We start from the raw sequence: 18,527 nt of genomic DNA, 5'->3' as shown, positions 1-18,527 counted from the left end.
CGTTTATTGTAAGACAACAGAGGTATTTATACATTCCACACAGCTTATCTTAATTAACATAAACTAGATACAGCAGTCAACCAGGAAGGACTCTCCACACTTAATGGCTCACTGGCGCCACCCCACAAACCACTCCCTCTGGCAAAATGCCAGGCGCCATCCTGACTTGTTTACAGACTCTAACAGTACACTCTTCACCAGATATTTATGGAGCACCTTACTATGGGCATGGCTTTGATCTAGACACTGGGTATAAAGCAGAGAACAAAAGATAAAAGGCCTTACCCTTGTGGAACTTACATTTAGTGAAAGAAGAAAGCCAGCGAATAAAACAAATAGATAAAATATAGGACTATGTGCTCTGGATAAAAATACAGCAGGGTGACCAAGGGAATTCTGGGGGTAAGGGATGAGAGTAATTTTAAATGGTGTGTTCAGGAGGGCTCCCTGCCAGGGAGGGACCATTTTGGCAAAGACAGAGGTGAGGAAACAGCTGTTATGGTTTAGGTATGAGGTGTCCCCCCAGAGCTCATGTGTGAGATAATGCAAGGAAGTTTAGAGGTGAAATGATTGGGTTGTGAGTGTCTTAACCTAATGAATCCAGTGATTCCCTAACAGGGATGAACTGAGTGGTAGCTGTAGGCCGGTAGGGTGTTGCTGGAGAAGGTGTGTCCCTGGGGTTATCTATTTTGTACCTGATGAGGGGAGTCTCTCTCTTTTTTCTGGTGCAGTGTCCTGAGCAGCTTTCCTGCACCACACTCTCTGTCATGATGTTTTGCCTCACCTCAGGGCCCTAAAGAATGGAGTCAGCCATCTATGGACTAAGACCTCTGAAAACATGAGCCACCAAATAAATTTTCCCCCCTCTAATAGTTCCTGTCATATCTTTTGGTCACAGCAGCAAAAAAAGCTCACCAAAACAGAGCCTTGTGCATTTCTAAGAGGCAACAGTTCTGTAAAGGGGTAATACAACACACATGCAGCTCAAGAAATGCTAGAGTTAAGGACTGCAAAGAGGCTGGAGTGGCCAGAGCCAGAGGACTGCAGTGGGCAGAGTCGGAGGGGAACGGGTGTGTGCTTTTGAGGTAGAGGCTTGGCAGGGTATTGTGCTAAAGAATGACATGATCACCAGGTGTGGTGGTAACACACCTGTGAAGCCAGCTACTCTGTGGGCTAAGGCAGGAGAATTGCAAATCTGACACCAGCCTGGGCAACTTAGCAAGACCCTGTTTCTAAATGAATGAATGAATGGGAATTTAGCTCAGTGCTTGGCTGGCACATATAGGACCCTGGGTCTTCAAAGCCCAGAACTGCCAGGGGGGGAGAAAAAAGCATAATCTGATTTGTTTTTTAAAAGCATCTCCTCTCTAGCTGCTATGGTGAGAAGTGATTAGGTTTGGGATCAAGTTTGGTTCAAGATTTCCTGGTCCATTGACTGTAAGGTGTGCAAAAAACTGAGGGGTCTAAGATGATCCTGTTGCTTTTAACATGAGAACCACCATTAATGGAGAAAGGGAGGCTGTGGGCAGAGCAGGTTGGGGAGCAAGATCAAGAGGACAGCATGAGTCCTGACATATAAACATTAAGGCCATTAAACATGGCCCTAAGCAACTTAGTGAGACCCTCTCAAAATAAAAAATAGAATAAAGGAGCTGGTGATGTGGCTCAGTGGTTAGGTCCCTCTGGGTTCAATCCCTGATACAAAACAAACCAAAACAAACAAACAAAAAATCACATTTTGGAAAATTTATATACTTAAGGAAAAAAAGCCTGGGATAATACATATTTAACTATTAAAAGTAACTGTTTAGGGTGTAGCATTGCTAGGAATTTTACTTCCCAATTTTTAATCCCATGTGTATATACAATCCACAAGTCTTGCTGATGTGAAGGGAATAAAACTTTCTAAGACCAGGCCCCTGCCCTCAATGTGTGTATGAAGTCAAAGAGCAGAGCTGACTTATGCAGGGTGATGTCACCCATCAGTCTTCCCAAGTTAAGGTCTAAGCCCTCAGATAGGCAGCTTTCTTCATGCACAATAACAAAGTCATAAGACTGACTGATAATCTGGAACAGAAAAGTATTCACAATGGGGATAAAGTAATATTAATTGTTTGCTTAGGAAAATCTTTTCTTGTGAGTAATTCCACATAGAAAACTGAATTATAGGCCAAAAGATGAGATAGTAAATAGATTTAGAGCAATACACAGGAGGAGGATTTTTTTTTAAGCAAGATTAGTTAGGCAAATTGCTATTCTTTAAATTTTTTTTAAACTGATAGGTATTTTTAACAATTTTTATGTTTTATATATTAACTTAAAATTATCATCTATCACCTCAAACATTTGTCATTTCTTCATGATGAAATGCAGAATTCTTTCTCCTAGTTTTTGAAGTATACAGTACAATCATTATCTCCCCCCATCACCATCTTCACCCTATGTGTGACCAGAACTGATCTGTCCTATCACTCATTACCCTACCTATTGATCAGCCTTTTCCCATCCTCAATGTTAAGCATTTTTTTCATATTTCTTTTGAGATAGGTGTATTTAAGTATATTGCTTTTTATTTTATTTTTTGCTGTGCTGGTGATTGAATCCAGAGCACATGGTAGGCAAGCAGTCTACCACTGAACTGTATCTCCAGCTCTATTACCCATTTTTAAAATTGACCTCTTTTTAAAAAAAATTTTATTTTGAGTCCCTCCTATATTCTGCATATTAATCCCTTGACAGATGTATAGTTTGCACATATTTTTTTCCTGTTCTGTCTGTGTACTCTGTCAATTGATCGCTGTGCAGGAGCTTTTTGGCTTGATATAATCCCATCTGTCTGTTTTTTGAATTGCTGTGTTAGTCAGCTTCTCGTTGCTGTGACCAAAATACCCGACAAGAACAATTTAGAGGAAGAAAAGTTTATTTTGGCTCACAGTTTCAGAAGTTTAGTCCCTGGTTGACTGACTCCTTTGCTCTGGGCCCAAGGTGAGGTAGAACATCATGGCACAAGGACAGTGGCAGAGGAAAACTGCTCAGCTCATAGCAGCCAGGAAGCAAAAAAGAGAGGGAATGGGGGTCCCCTTCCAGAGGATGCGCCCAGTGACCCACCTCCTCCAGCCACTCCCCACCGGCCTACAGTTACCATCCAGTCAGTCCATTCAAACTGGGAGGGACTGATTAAGTCATAGCCCTCACAATCTAATCATTTCAGGCACAAGCCAATTACAGAGTTTAACTAATTTGAGGATGCAGATCATATGCTACAATTAGTGTTCTTGGTACTCTACAAAGTCTGTAATGCTGCTTTAAGGGTGAATGGTGCACGTTCTGTAGCTGGAAAGGAAGAAGCACAGGCAGGTGGTAGGTGGTAGTGGGCTACTACAACAGTGCCACAATGTAGAAACCAGGCAGCCAACCACAGTGCTGAAGAGATTGATGGTCTAGGTACAGTATAAGGAATGAAGGGGAAGAACTCAGGGTGTCTATATAGGTGTCACAGGAGATGATTCCCCCGCTCACACCCTGCTCTTCCCTTCTACCTAAAAGAGAGAGGTATCAATGTATAATTACCTTCAGAGGGAAATAGAAAGGGACCAACGAGGCAAACTGGCGTAGGAGGTAATGAAAAGGGATGGTTTGGAGAGCATGCCCAGTGGAAGTAGCTCCGGACCAAGTAGACCCTTTAGAGAGCCACTGAGGGGCATGGCAGCCAGGGCCCAATGCAGAGAGCAGTTTAGAGTTCGATTTCCTGCTAGCTGCTATGTATGCTGTGTACTGATCATGTTTCCTACTTTTTTTTTTTTTTTGGTACCAGGGATTAAACCCAGGGGTGCTTTACCACTGAGCCACATCCCCAGCCCTTTTTTCTATTTTATTTAGAGTCAAGGTCTCACTGAGTTGCTTAGGGCCTCCATAAGTTGCTGAGGCTGGCTTTGAATTCTCAATCCTCCGGCCTCAGCCTTCGGAGCTGGATGTTTCCTACTCTTTGAAGGAGAGTGGAAAATTGCCAGTCCTCTTAGCAGCACACCTGGAAGTCCCTGTGAGGATGTGTCATAGAGCTATATACTTGACTTCATTAACTAACTGAGAAGACATCTCAGCGATGATTGTATGAGTCAGAATTTTCCAGAGAAACAGAACCAACAGGAGACAGGAGTTTTGTTATTGGCTCAGGCAGTTATGGAGGTTAGAAGTGCCACTGGAGACCCAGGAAGCCAGTGGTGATATTCAGTCTGAGTCTGAAGGCCTGAGAACCTGGGAAGGCCACTGGTGTTAATGCTGGAATAAAAACATTGATCTCCAAGGGCAGGAGATGAATGTCCCAGCTCAAGGAGAGAGCTCACCCTTCCCCGACCTGTTTTTGTTCTATTTGGACTCTCAGCAGATTGGACACAGCGCATTAGTGAGAACAGATTTTAGTGAAGTTGGGTGACTTGACTTAGAATACTCATTCTAATGCTAATCTTGCCAGAATCACCCTCACAGACACATACAAAAATAAAGATTTGTCTGTTATCTGAGTATGCTTTGGCCCCATTATGTTGACATCTAAAATTAACCATATTGGGCTGGGGATGTAGCCCAATGGTAGCAATGGCCTAGCATGAGAAAGGCCCTAATTCTGTGGACACACTCTTATTCATAACCTGAGGCCTTCTGAGTGCTTAAAATTAGCATAAAATCACATCATCTGTGATGAATGGGGGAGGATTTGGGGATGATAGGGAGGGCTGACCATTGACGAGGTCTATTCTGAGCTGTTTTTGGTACAGCGTACTGTATGAAGGGAGAAACTGCATCAGATCACCTTTCACCAGGTGTGTGGAATGCTCATTGGCTTCAGAAGAACAGGCATCAGGCAGTTAACTGCATTTTACAAGTCCCTTGTTTGGCTGTTTGTCATTCTGGTGATGTAGTGGCTCTGTGTGTTCAGGGGAGTTTGGGTTCTGAGTTGTTGATTAGTTCTTCTAGCTGGGGGAAGGATGCAGGATGATGTACAGCCTTCTTCAGCATCTGTCTGAACTCCAGCAAGCAACCTCGGGTCTACTATATTTCATGTGTTTTTTTGTCCTTTCGGAGAAGTCATCAGCATAAAGTAATTTCTTAGAAACTATTGGAAGGATTTTTTTTTAAACAAGGTCATCAGACTTTGCTTCTCCAAGAGAACCCTGAAAGCCTGTTTTACTTTCTCTTTCAGATTCCTCATTGAATTCCTAACTAGTCATCGTTAAATTGGAATAAATCTGCATTTCTACCTTTTTTCCCTGAACCACAAATGGAATGGGCATCAGCGATATTAATGCATGCATTTATAATAGTAGCTTCCAGTTACATGTGCTTGTCATATGCTCATCAAAGAGTCTTATGTGTGTTAATTCTTGTCTTCATTGCAGCCTAAAAGAATAGGTATTCTTATGAACCCTTCTGCAGATGAGAAAATTGAGGCTTAGTGAGGTTAAGTGATTTGCACAACATCTCAAAGCTACCATAGAGCAGTGCCTTCATATGAAGCCAGAGACTCTGGATCAAGGACACGTGCACATGGGTCCTGCTGCATTCTGAGTCCCCATTATAGTGGGGTGTAGAAGAATGACTGTTTTAATCATCACCTATGGTATAACACTCCCAGCTTGTTTGATGGGGAGATACAGGTTCAGTGTTTGGGGCTTGATAGTCACATGCATTAGCCTGGCATTTCTTGGTCTTGTCCTTCAACCATCAGCCACATAAGATTCCATATAAATTTGCTTCTCAGATCTCTTGGACTTACTTGGCCTATCTGTCCTCTGGGGGTTTGGGTGGGGCATTTCTTGTTTCTCTCTGGTTTGTTTCCTGTTTGTTGTTTCTCAACACTGAACTAGGCCTGAGGTGTTGATGTCAAAGCTAGCCGGACAGAGCCAGCATCTTGAGGGCTCGCCGCTGGGTCTGGCACTAGGAGCTGGCACCAAGGGCCAGATGCTGTGATGCTGTTTCAAAGCTGTGGACCAGGGCATCCAGGCTCAGGGATCTTATTTTCAGTGAGCTTGTGGTCAGATTGCTTTACAGGTTTTTGTTTTGTTTCTTGCCTTAGGAATAGGAAGGAACATGAAATAATTGCATATTGCAAAAGGACTAGAAAAGATTCTTTAGAACTGCTGATTCAGGCATGTCAAGACCAATCACCTCATTGTCATCTGTAAAACAAAACCAGTAATGGTATCCCATGTTTTTTATACCTCCAAGGATACTGTGAATACTCATTTTGCTCAGGAGTTATAAAATATAACTAAATCTTTAGGGGTAAGATATATGTGTTTATTTATAAAATCTTTGTTATCAATTCTGTGTATCAAGGATTGGCCACTGCTAAGTAAGGAAGCCATTCCCTGGCCTTAATTCTTCCACAGACTGAGGGAAGTTACTTTGTTATCCTTGACTCTTGAGTATTACCTGATTTCCAGGGCAGAGTTCTATTAAATGAGTGTCATCTAAGAATCAAGGTATGTCTCAGCTGGGTGCCACTGCACACACCTGTAATCTCAGCTACCCTAGAGACCGAGGCAGGAGGATTGCAAGTTTAAGGCCAGCCTGGGCAGCTTAGTGAAACCATGTCTCAAAATAATCATTAAAGAGAGAGACAAAAAGAATCAAGGTGTCTCTCAAGTAGCTTATGGTCAGAGAGACTTCGTCATTTTGATAGGAAATGGGGTGAGTTATCAGATAAGATATTTTGGACTTCAGTTCGTAGAATATATGAATGTATTAGCCTGAGTAAAAGGTTCAGCTCCTGTAACAAGAAATCCAACAATAATGTGGTTTAAAACTAAAGTCTGTTTATTTATTTATTTAGGTCATGTACTAGTTTAGGGTGGATATTTTCCATGTCGTTATGGGAGAAGAAGCTCATGGCAGCTGGGATTGTATACCCCAGAGTGGAATTTCTGCATCATATAATAATTCTAAATTTTTGAGGAACTTCCTGACCGTTTTCCACAATGGCTACACCATGTTACGTTCCTAGCATCTACAACATAGGTTCTGTCTTTTGGTCATTGCTATTTCAGTCCATAGGGAGTAAATGTTTGAGAGACATGTGTCCCAAGCTAGTAAGTGGCACATATCCCTCTTGCTCACATTCCATTGGCAAGAATTTAGTCACATGGCAAGAACTGAATCATGTGGCTAAGTCCCAGCATAGAGGAGCCAGGGAGTGTCATAGCTAGGCAGCTATATATCTAGCTGTTCTTCTATCACAATAGAAGAAGGGGAGAATGGGTTTTTCACAGATAGCAGTCTTTGTCATAGTTAGCCTCTCCAGCCACCAACTATCAGTGAATGCCCTATTTCCTACCTACCCATAGAACAAACTGGCTTTATTTCAGGACACAAACAAAGCCCTATCCAGTAAATGACCCACCTAAAAAGCCCATGGTCTCTGGGTTATACACACCCTCTTTGCCATGAGGGTCAGACGTGGTTCCTAATGGCCTCCCCACCTGGAACTGAAAGGCAAGTTATCTCCCCTTCTACTCACACCCCACTTTGCAGCCCACTGTCTGCTGGTGCCAATGTGGGACTCGGAGAGTATAGAGAGTAGGCAGCCATAGGTATTATTGGCTTGGCTGTGGTCCCTTTGCTAACACAGCTGTCTCAGGAGCTCACCTGGCTTCTACTCACTTCCAGCTGGTACACATGCCAGTGATCTCCCCAGTGTTCTTTTTTTTTTTTTTTTTTTGAGAGAGAGAGAGAGATAGAGAGAGAGAGAGAGAGAGAGAGAGAATTTTTAATATTTATTTTTTAATTTTCGGCAGACACAACATCTTCGTTTGTATGTGGTGCTGAGGATCGAACCCGGGCTGCACACATGCCAGGCGAGCGCACTACCGCTTGAGCCACACCCCCAGCCCTCCCCAGTGTTCTTTTCAAGATCTTCTGCCTGCTTTACTCCTGTGCATACTTGCCCTCCATATTCCCTCTCTCAATTGCAGGACAGCTGTATTGAAGGCTATGAAATAGCACGCTTGGGAGGGATAGTGTGTTAGCTTTTCATCATTGTGACCAAAATACCTGACACCAACAACTTAAAGGAGGAAAAGCTTATTTTGGCTCGAGTTTCAGAGCTTTGAGTTCATGGTCAGTTGGCTCCATGGCCTTGGGCTGGAAATTAAGCAGAACATGTTGGCAGAAGGGCATGGCAGTGCAAAGCTTTCCAGAACATAGCAGATGGGAAGCAGAGAGTGAGGAAAGGGCCAAGGACAAGATAAGAGTCCCCGAGAATATGCCCCCAATGACCTACCTACTTTCTCCAACCATACCCCACCTGCCTATAGTTTCCACTACCTCCCAGTCGTCCATTTCACTATCAGTGGGTCAACTCACTGGTGAGGTCAGAGCTCTTATGATCCAGTCATTTTCTGAAAGCCCCACCTCTGGACATTGCTGCAGTGGGGACCAAGCTTCAACACCTGAGCTTTGTGGGGCATTCCAGATCCAAACTCTAGTAGAGCAACACCATATTCTCATCTCTAATCTTGGACTGTTTGAGGTATAGAAGTCGTTGGCTTTTTCCAACCCTTCAAGGCCCCACATTTCTAAATTCTTTTGTATCTCTCTTTGCAAATAAGTTTAGTTGTAGGACTTAATAGGAATGTGATCTGCTTTCCAAATTAGGTAAGGTGGTAGTTTTTTTTTTTTTTTTTAAGGATCAAGAGACTTTGTTGGTACAGACTAATTTTTTATAATTCATTTTCTATATGTGTATTCTTTTTTTTTTGGTGGTGGCCAAATATCCTAACATAAAATTTAGGATCTTTACCATTTTAATTGTGCGCTTCAATGGCAAAAAATAAAACTCTGTACTCATTAAATAGTAACTCCTCATTGCCCACCCCATAGCCAACACCTGGCAACCTCCATTCTACTTTCTGTCTTTATTGATTTTGACTACTTTCGATACCTTATATAAGCAGCATCATACAATATTTATCTTTTTGTGAATGGCCTATTTCATATAGCATATATCCTTCTATATAAGGACATATAGAACCTTATACTGTTGTTAAGGTTCATCCATGTTGTAGCACATGTCAGAATTTCATTCCTTTTTAAGGCTGAATGATATTCCTTAATATGTGTGTGCCATATTTAGTTCATCCATTCATCCATTGATGACACTTGGGTTATTTCTACCTTTTGGCTATTGTGAATAATGTTGCTATAAACATGGATCTGTTCAAGTTCTCACTTTCTATTCTTATGGTTGTACACCCCAGAGTGGAATTTCTGCATCATATAATAATTCTGTTTCTAAATTTTTGAGGAACTTCCTGACCATTTTCTATAATAGCTACACTATGTTACATTCCTAGCAATACTGAATAACAGTTCTGATTTATCCACATCCTTGCCAACATTTGTTATTTTTTATGATAGCATTCATAAACATCTTACTTTTGATGAATAGGTTTTTTTAAAAACTTCTTTACTGTGGTGAAATATACTTTAAAAATTTTCCATTTTAACCATTTTAAGTGTATAAATTAATTGTACTCACAGTGTTATATAGCCATCCCCACTTTATTTCTAAATCACCCTTTTGATAAAAAATTATTAAGTTTTATATCATGGCAGTTGATCCCTAAATACTTTGGTATGTATCTCTAGAAAATAGGGACATTTTTCTATATAACACAACACTAATATCACATGTATGTCTACTCGTAATCCTTGCAGAGAATTACTCACAGGGACACATTTTCAAGGGAGGCTGCTAATATAGTTGAGTGGCCATTTTGGCAATTTATAATGGAAGAAGGAAGAGTGGATTTTACTGCTATACTAGCTTATAGTAATAAAGCAATAAAGACTTTTAATTGATTTACATTATAAGAAGTTTGGAGGATGGCAGCACTGGGAATTGGTGAAGTGTCTTTAATCATGTTATGAGGGACTCATTCTTTCCACCGTCTGCTCTGCCATCCTCTGTATGTTGGCTTTGGGTCTTCATGCTTATTGTCTCATGGACATATCATGGCTACCATAGCACTAAATACTTGTTTCTACTACATCAACCCAAGTAGGAAAGGAGGATGGTAGGTGGGAGAGGCTTCCCATTATCAGGGATGCAAACCCTTCAAGGTTTTGCTCAAGTCAGTGGACTTTCCTTCATATCTCATTGGCCAGGTGCAAGGTCATCTGGAATGGTACCTGTCAAAGAAAAATGAGACAACCATGCCTGCCTTAACCAATCATGACCTGCATCCTTGGGCTGAGCCCATTGATGACCTCAAGAAAATTAGATTTCTGTTAGGTAGGAGAAAGACAAATGACTGTTTGGTTGGCAATTTTATGTATCATATATGAGCAGTATTTTTATCTTAGCATAGAAATTTTAATATCATATTAAATTAAATACTAGAAGGGAGTTCCTTCTGGAATTAGTCTGTGAATGATGTTGAGACATTCTGTTCCATCTATTCTAAGAAAAAGAATCTGTTGGGCCACTAATATCAAAGGATCCCTGTAGTCATCTGTCAATTAACTAAAGGTAATTGCTTTTAGAAATCAAAAGAGATTGGGGAAAAAAACCAATCACCATTGGTTCTAATTAGAAATTGTATTCTTTGGGAGTGGTAACATTTTACAGAAATCCTTTACTAATATATTATTATTATTTTTTTTTTTTGCCAGGGCTCATGAGAAATATTGCTGGGGTGTGGATAGAGCATTGGTCGACCTTATATATTGAATAGTTTTATATCTGCTGATATATAAGGGCACCTGATTATTGGGCCTTCCAAAACTTAGGATATAGTGAAAACAAAATTATAACTGTTAGCAGAAGGAGTATGACTTATTTGTTGGTTGTAGTGCATATTTCCACGTGTTATTTCTATCCAAGAGTCTGTAAACATTTTAGGGAAAAAAAACAAAACAAATAGTCCTTGTCATTACCACTTATAATTGCAAGTGAATTACAACATAATATAAGGCCTTCACATTTTCCCATGACACACATGGCGAAGATTCCCAGAAGGCTCTTGGTTCATAGATACTGTGACAGTCCTGGTCATTAGTGGGTGGCTTGTTAATCTTTTCTGCTCCATTCCAGCTGGCCCTGAGAACACAATGAAAAATTACTGTGCCAGGGAGCTTATTTCCTGATAAATTACAAAAAAAAAAAAAAAAAGACCACTGACAACACCAAATAGCATTTTCAGTGGAGAATACAGTCATGTGCCGTGTAATGGGGATACTTCTGAGAAGACTGTCATTAGGTGATTTCCTCCTATGGGACACGGGGGAGTGTACTTATACAAACTAAGATGGCTACAGTGTCACTAGGCAATGTAACCTTAGGGGACCACAATCATATGAGGTTTGTCATTGACAAAAATGTCGTTATATGGTGTGTGAGTATAGTTAACATTTATTGAAAGGCCATCTGTAGGCTAGGCACTATTCTGAGTGTTTTCATTATATTTTCAATTTTCATAAAAACCCCGCGAGGTAGGTACCATTACTATTCACTCTTTACTGATCAAGAAATTGAGACACAGTTGGGCACCATGGCACACACCCATAATCCAAGTGGCTTGGGAGGCTGAGGCAGGAGGATTGAGAGTTCAAAGCCAGCCTCAGCATCTTAGCAACTAAGCAACTCAACAAGATCCTGTCTCTAAATAAAATTCAAAAAGGGCTACGGATGTGGCTCAGTAGTTGAGTGCCCCTGGATTTAATCCCTGGTACCACCACCTCCACCAAAAAAAAAAAAAAAAAAAAAAAAAAGAAAGAAACTGAGACACAGAGTGGACTTAACCTAGGTCATACAACTGCCATTAGTAAGTGACAGGGCTGGGATTCCAAGCACTGGTCATCTGGCTCCAGGGTCTATCAACTAAAGCTGCCTCTTCTCTCTCTACTGTCCCAGGTAGTACAAATCTTCATTTATAACAAGTGGATTCTTTCCAGCCCCAGAAAGTATTAACTTTGTGACACATCACAGTTATTATTAGAAGCTTTTTCTCATTGACAAAAGTTTAAAAAGGTACAAAGATGATCCAATGTGCTTTACTTTTCTATTTGTAGATTGGAGATATTTTATCAACACTTGAGAAATTAGAAAATTCGTCTTGGAGGATCAGCATTGGTAACAGCATGCTGTAGTTTTGGCTTTGGAGTTTCATAGTTTATATTGTAAGAACTATGTTTGGAATTTGATGATAAAAGCATTAATAATCATATTTCTTTCATTTTATAAAGACCCTTTTTCAGAAAGTATTTGGGGTCCTAGGTAACAAGGTCATGTGAACATAGAAAACCTCTTTTTTGCTTCCAGGAGACTGTAAATATTCTCCTGGCTGTTGGCAGATAGAAGACTTGCAGAGTAATAAAAATGTCGATGGTGGGAGTCACCATAATCTTTTGCCATGGTTCATTTTTTTCTCTGTGGGAAAAATGAGAACTTCAAGGATGCCAGGTCACAAACAGATAGAAATTAGAACAGATAGAGGATGGAGGTTTTCACCATCTCAGAGTGTGGAGGAGTCCCCACTGAGCATCCCCACTCGTACCACAGATTGGGTAAAAGAGAGTGAAGATCACTCAAACTTAGAGAATGACATTTATTGGAAGAAACGAACACATGGTAGAATGTACAGAGTTGGCAGCATTGGCTCTCTAAGAAGATCTGACCATCTGGATAACAGCTTTGCGAGTCATTTGGAAAAATGATACTATTTGGAAGAGATTCTGCCAAACCAAAATCTTAGTGCCAGAACTTTCAAGAAAGTTTATGCAATTTGGGCTCTTCTCCTGTTTTTGTCAGAAACTCATTAGGTAACATTGTTCCAGATATAATTGGCCATATAGGACATAGGAACACTTATCCTTGTTTTTTTAACTATGAAAAATTATTAGGAGATTAATATCAAGAGTAAATATTACACAGAATAAAAAAAAAGAAGTACAATTCAGGATGCAAAGGTAAAACTCTTAGGAGTGTGGAATATTCCTTCTTTCTCCCTGTCTTTCCTGAAAGAGGCAAGGAAAAGTGTTCTTTTCTAGCTGGTAGCTACCTGGGTTATTTAGCTTTGGAAGAGTGGAATTTATCCTTGCTGGGAAATGTAATCAAAGTTTGGGTACCACTTTCAGTGTGACTGGAAGCAATGGGGCAGTTTATTTTAATGGTGTCTGGAAGCATGGAAGGAAGAGAACCATCTCTCAGTTACAACTTTAATTCTCAAGACAACAGTGAGGCAGAGTCTCACTGTTCACAGATCAATTCGTTTATTCTTTTCAGAGGTACTTCCCGTCAAGTTTATTCTCTGAACTTGCCAAGCCAGAGCGGCTCAGAGTCAGTCGGGTTTAACTCCTGGCACCTCCACAAACCTCCAGCACTAAGAACAGAGAGCTCATGAGTGTTGTATATCTACTCTGAGTTCTTCGATCACATTAAAAGCTGAATATAGACTAAAGCAGAACAAATAGATTCTTTGGGACTAGGAAAGAGAAGTAGATATGACAGAGTCTTCACCTTTGATCAACACAGCCCTACCTGAGAGGGAAAAAGAAATGGAAACATCAAGATCTGTCATATGGGGCATTGATAGGTTGACAGAACCAGAAACTGTTTCTATAAGAGCTTTTCACTGGGGTCTCCTGGTCTCTGGAGGTCTTCGCACTTCATAGGGTCTTTTGTAAAACAAAGTAGTTAGGAAGATAGAGAAGGTAAGAAGGGGGCTTTGCGCGTGCGCGCACACATATATACACACACACGTGTAAATAGTGTGCATAAAATTGGTGAAATCTGATTTAAGTTAAAGGGTTGTATCAAGCCAGTTTCTTAGTTGATGATATAATACTGTGTTTTTGCAGGATGTTACCCTGGGGAGACAGAATGAAGGATATACACGATCTGTCTATATTATTTCTTACAACTGCATGTGAATTTGCAATTATTTAAACAAAAAAAGCATAGTCAGCATTTTAAAAATCCTAAAGAAAACCAAAGTAGTTCCATTGCAAACTGATAACACAGCCATTCATAGGCTTACCCTTTTCACCTCCCAAGGCATCTCGCAAAGTTAAGAAAAGGCATATTTCAAATTATTAAGCTAGGGAAACTATGAGTTTCCCGGAATTTGGACATAGGTTACCCTTTGAGAGTTAAACTGATAAAAGAAAAACAGTGTACTTTTAGCCATTGACCATTTTAGGTAATTGCCTAACAAAACAAATGAGCACTGAAAAACATGCGTACTGAAAAACAACAAAGCAGTAGAGTCTCAGGAAGGTAGACCTTCACTATTAAGACCTCAAGATTTTAATTTGAGGTGAAGTCATTTGAGAGGGAAAAGGATTATTACCATCAGGAAGGGTGTCTGCACCTCTCTAGAGAAGCTAGAAAAGTGGGATCCCAGAGAATAAGAAAGTGTTAAGTTGTCCTGAGCCCCGCCCTGTAGAGTGGGAACTTTGTCCTAAGGCAAGTGTGGATTTGCTCTGCAGTTAGAATTACAGCATTTACCCAACACGGATTATGTGGGAGGTGTTTAATCTCAGCATCATTAATCCTCAGCACAATTCCACAAAACAGAGTTATCTCTACAGTTAGACTAAGGCTTTAGAGATGGAATGACATTGCTAGTGAGTGGCAGAATTGGGTTGGGTCCTTTGCCTTGCCATACCATTTCTGTCCCACCAGACTGCTTCTCTTTGAAGGAAATCAGTGCAGAGAACTATTGTAGCTCGCTGGCCTGGTCTTAAGAGTTGTCTCATTAACTCTCTTCATCTAGCCTCCCTGCTTTCAAATTTTGATTTCCCACATAGATCTTCCTAAAAGGGAAGCCAATCTGACTATTTGACACTTATGTTTCTCATTCATTCTACCTTCATATATTGGCATTCTGATTTTGTCACCAATCTAATGTAAAAATGTTTACCATTTTTCTCTGTGGCTGATAATTCTGAGTATATTAGGGCATTCTCTTACTGCAAAGATATACAATACTGGACTTGGGTTAACCTCCAAGGTACTACCACCCTGGAAGAACTCAGTCTTTGACTTCTCTCTCCCTTTTTTCAAATTCATTAATCTTGATGTAGTGAGATAGGAAAATGATGTAACTAATCTAGGCCCTAAGGGATTAGTTTTTGGCAAAGCTGGGGTTGGAAACTAGAGCTTCTAAGACTTGTAGTGTAACTATCTCAGCTTGCCAGAACACCCTGTTTCAGTGGCAAATCTAGAATAATTGTTTTACCTACTCAATTACCATTGCCATTTTATGTATTCCTTTGGATGGAATAATTTTTGTTAGCATAATTGATAGCTTTGTTATTAATCTATAACTTTTTGGACATAAATATGAATAGATCCTGCCTGGCCATATTATTTATGCTTAAAACGGTCACTGTTCTTCCATAGATTGGAAAGACATGGACCAAGCATTTATAGTATCTTCCCTGACTGCAACTTTACTTTTTATGGTTCCAGTTATCCATATGAACCATGGTCTGAAGATATTAAATAGAAAATCCAGAAATGAACATTTCATACATTTTTTTCATTTCATACATTTTTAATTGTGTGCCATTCTGACTAATGTGATGAAATCTTATGCTGTCCCACTCCATCCTGCCCAGGACTTGAATCATCCCTTGTCTAGTGTATCCACTCTGTATGGGCTCTCTGCTCATTAGTCACATAGTAGCTATCTCAGTTATCAGATCAACTATCATGGCATCTCAGTGCTTGTGTTCAAGTAATGCTTATTTTACTTATTAATAGCCCAAAGTTCAAGGATAGTGATGCTGGCAATTTAGATCCTGTTATGGCTTGGATAGGAGTGTCTCCCAAAATCTCCTGCATTCATGCAGGAATTTTTGGAAGTGAAATGACTGGATTGGGAGAGCTGTAACCTAATCAGTTCATCTTAGTTTGAATGGAATAACTGGGTGATAATGTAGGCAGGTAATGGTAACTGGGGCCCTGACTGGAGGAGGTGTCACTGGGGGCTTGCTCTGGAAGGGTTCATCTTCCCTGTGACCTCTGATGCCTTCCTCTTGTTCTGTTTCTTGGCCACGAAGAAATAAGCAGTACTCCTCCACCACCCCCTCAACTTGCCTCACCTTGGGCTCAGAGCAGTGGAGTTGGCTCACCATGGACTGAACTTCTGAAACTAGGAACCAAAATAAACCTTTTCTCCTACAAGTTGTTCTTGTTGGGTATTTTGGTCACAGTGATGAAAAACTAAACACAGATGTACAAGATAAAAGCCATAAAGTGCTTTCTTAAAGTGAAAATATATGTATTAGAAAAATATATAGATAGGGTTGAGTGCTATTCATGGCTTTAGGCATCCACTGGGGGTCTTGAAATGTATCCCCTCACATAAGGAGAGACTACTATATATATATCGCATAGACTGGTAATAAATAAATAAATAAGTCATAGTATTCATTAGACCTCAACTCAGTATTTCCACAGTCTGGCATAGTGCCTGGTACAAGTAGGGTATCAATAATTGTGAATTGGATGAATTGGATTGATTGAAAGTGCCTCAAATGCCTTCCAACTCCTAGATTCTACCATTTGTTTAACATTTCTGCCCAGATATATGTTTGAGACTAAGGCACAAATGTTAAAGGCATGTTATTAGATTCAGGTGTCTGTCTCCTAGTCAGAAAGATCTACCTTATGTGGTAGGACTGTACTAGGAACTCAGACTTCTTTGCAGAGGGATTGGCTTCCCAGCCTCAACGGGGCATGATGTTCTCTATCTGATGTCTACACTTGGAAGGTCCATAGTCTCAGCACATGAAAGCAGATGTCATTACTCAGAAATTTGGCAGTGCAGGTTCAAACTTGTGGTAAAATTCAAAATAATGAATACTGAGGGGAATCTAAATGAAATGTCATTTAATCACATTATCATTATGTTTGTCAAGTCACCAGTGGAGGTCACTAGGGTACATTATTTTCTTAGAAGTGTTGTTTTTTTTTCCTTAAGGATTATGCTGGAATCCAATATGTCTAATAGATTTTGTCTGATGGTTTTAGGCAAAAATATGTCACAAAGTGATAATTAGCTACTTCTGTTTGATACCAATAATTTTTCCTAGACCCTTTTTTTTTTTTATTAGACTTAATTTTTATGCGACATCCAGAACAAGTTTTGGTTACAGGTTTATAATTAACAGTTAAGTATTTAGGGATATTTAATGTACTAAGTTGTGCAAACAGTAGACTGTTCATTGGTATGAGGAAATGTCATCTGCCTAGTGAAGGTAAAAGGAGAAGGCGCAGGACTTTGAACCAAGCACACTTCCCTGTGGGTCTCCCCACCACCACACAGCAACTCCCAGACTGGCAGACAGGCACCATTTCCTGACACCCTGGTCTCCCATCCCAAGGGGCGAACCTCCCACTTCACTAGCAAAGAGTCTCAGAACACACAATTCATATCCTGCTGGGTGTCCACTGCGCAGGTGGGCCAGCCGTAGTCCCTCCAGAGGTGTCCGCACTGAGTTCTGCAGCGCTTGTAGAAAGTGGTCATGGGATGTCTGCAGAGGGGTCTGGAGCTGCATGCAGTAAGCTCGAGGATGTTCGCATTGGGACATGGCTGTACTGTAGAGTCTGCGTTCTCCCAGGCTGCTGCTCAGCCAAGCACACCATCCACTTCTTTCAGCTTTGGATACTCCCAGTTCTGTTACCTTGCAGGTGATGTTGTTGTGCAAGTGTTGCCAGCGAAGCAGGATCAGCGCTGGCCCGCCCACGATCAGCCCATTCCCACATCCCTGGCAGAAGAGCAGCCTTTCCTAGATACTTCTAAAGCCTCTAGTTTTCACTTATCTGGGAATTTTAAAATTATTAGTTTGAGCTGGGGGTCTCACTGTGTTGCCAAAGCTGGTCTCAAACTCCTTGGCTCAAGAAATCCGTCTGCCTCTGCCTCCTGAGTAGCTGGAACTGCAGGTGTGCACCATTGAGCCTGACTAGGGGAGTTTTTAATTTATGTATTTTTGCTGTGAAAATGTTATATCCCCAATGCCCAGCATCTGTATTTTTCCCCAGTTTTTTTCATTGGAACTAATCTAATGCATTATTTTCCAGAGCATTTATCTTTGTGTCTACTGTGATAGCTGCTCAGTAAAGTCACAAGAAAAGTTCAGATTTGCAAAGCTTTTGCTCTTTTCCCCTGTGATGCTGATTTATTTAGTAACTATTTGTTTATAACACCTGTCTTCCTGGGAGTATACTTATGCACTTAGGTCCATAAACCTGTAAATGTTAATAGCACTAAAGGTAGGTTGGAATTTGCCTTTGGTACTTAGCTCTTCTGAAAGTCCTAACCCCTTTGTCCATTCTTAAATGTACTCAAAAGTTTTCATCAGAAATTTGGCATCAGATCACAGCTAAGACTCTGAAGCTAATGCTAGATGACAATTGTCTATGTTAACTGCTCACAAGATTCTCCCCACTGGAATTCCTTTCCATCTTGAAAGAGTTAGGTAAATTTTTGCCTTAATTATTAACACCTGTTCATTTTATTTCA

General features: G+C 40.5%; 1 protein-coding gene and 1 pseudogene across 1 annotated transcript in view; one reads left to right on the top strand and one right to left on the bottom strand.

Moving 5' to 3' along the window:
- Tmem150c (transmembrane protein 150C) overlaps window positions 1–18,527 on the top strand; it is a 64,668-nt gene that overhangs the window by 30,028 nt on the left and 16,113 nt on the right. The window lies entirely within an intron of this gene.
- On the bottom strand, window positions 17,099–18,469 carry LOC114096300 (DNA-directed RNA polymerase III subunit RPC10 pseudogene; annotated as a pseudogene).

This window comes from Marmota flaviventris, chromosome 7 (assembly GCF_047511675.1).
Source record: "Marmota flaviventris isolate mMarFla1 chromosome 7, mMarFla1.hap1, whole genome shotgun sequence".
NCBI lineage: Eukaryota > Metazoa > Chordata > Mammalia > Rodentia > Sciuridae > Marmota > Marmota flaviventris.
This window is presented reverse-complemented; position numbering and strand designations above follow the sequence as displayed.